Below are 1,807 nucleotides of genomic sequence, written 5' to 3'. Positions count from 1 at the left end.
TTGGAATACTTAATATACAAATCGCGTGACAATACATAATCTAGCAGTGACATCCTGGTAGTCCAGCCAGGATCGTCTCCGCAAGACGGAACTCTTCAACGGTTTAGCATCGACTTGAAATTTGGTATGCAAATGTAGTTTGGGTGACAATGCAAGTAAAGTCAACAAAAGTACAGTCAGCTAAAATCTTGTATTAAAAATGAAATTTTTATGGTTAGGTTATTTATTTTAACAGTGAAAAATCTTCCAGCTGATAGTGATGATAATTTGTTACTAATGAAATATCACTAGATGGCGTTAGTTAAGTGCGGTCATTTTGAAATTTGTGCAACTACCAAGTTGTAGGTATAAGCCGCGGACGGACGGACGAACGATCGGACATGGCAAAATTGTAAGGGTTCCTTGTAAAACTACGGAACCGTAAACAGCCAAGCAATTTGATATCAAAACTTCCATGAAACTCACGAACTTAGCTAACGCCAAACAAGACGTTGATTTCTGATGACAGCTTACTTCAGAAATGGACAAATCACGACCAAAAGAAACTGAAACACTTCTTCATGAAAGTTTCATGCAATAGACAGGTTCATTGGCACCACAGTGCAGATGTACACCAGAAGGGAACATAAATGATAATCTTAGAAAGTCATCTCTATTATACGAGTACCTACCTACTATAACCACTATTACTACAGGTAGGTATATCTCTGTATATAGAATTCTATATTTAGAAATTGAAAACACAGGTGTATATAATATAATGTGGGATCGTTTGAAGGAAAAATAAACTTTTAAAACGAGAAGTAAAAAAGTTAAAATAAAAAAAAAAATTGAATACGTTAAATAGCAAAGAACATAAAACACCACTAGCGCTTGGGCTCACCCGATCATAACTCAAATCTTTTTTACTCATTCACTCCACATTAGTCTTCAGTCATTCGGTCGCTCGTTTACATCAAATCATTCTAACATTAATCCACCTTTTGCACGCGGCTCCGCCCGCGTGGTATTCGTTATCGCCGCGCTGTTCCCTCGGGAACTGTGCATTTTTTCGGGATAAAAAGTAGCCTATGTCACTTTCGGGCCATAACTATCTCTATGCAAAAATCACGTCATCCATAGGTCCTTACGGCGTGAAAGACGGACAAACACACAAAATATAAACACACTTTGCATTTATAATATTAGTATGGATGGTCAATACTGCTACTATGTGATGGTGTGCAATAACCCTGCTGCTTACGTGGGTACTCAATACATGACGCCATGATGTCATCCAGACATGTACCCACTCAAATCACCCACACAATTTCATATATTAATACTAATTTGGAATAATAACCTAACCATAAAAATTTCATTTAATACAAGCGTTATTTGCTGGTTGTACTTTTTGTTGACTGTACCTACTTGCATTGTCACCCAAACAACATTTGCATACCAAATTTCAAGTCGATGCTATTAATTGTTGAAGAGTCCTGTGGAGACGATCCTGGCCGGACTACCAGGATGTCACTAACTAGATTATTGTATTGTCACGTGATATACATAAGTATACCAAATTTTAAGTCAGTCTGGCTACTGGAAGTTGGTCAAATTTAACTTGCAAGATTTGATTACAGACAGACAGACAACGGGACAGGTGAAACTAAATAAAATCTCGTTTTATTTCATTTAAGAGGGTGTTAAATTAAGTAGATAGTTATCACAATGTATGTAACCTCTTTATTGTACAAAATAAATAAACAAACACAATTGACAAACGTTAAGATATATATACAAAGCGAACTGATTCCTTTAAGGGATC

This window comes from Choristoneura fumiferana, chromosome 25 (genome assembly GCF_025370935.1).
Source record: "Choristoneura fumiferana chromosome 25, NRCan_CFum_1, whole genome shotgun sequence".
Taxonomy (NCBI): domain Eukaryota; kingdom Metazoa; phylum Arthropoda; class Insecta; order Lepidoptera; family Tortricidae; genus Choristoneura; species Choristoneura fumiferana.
This window is presented reverse-complemented; position numbering follows the sequence as displayed.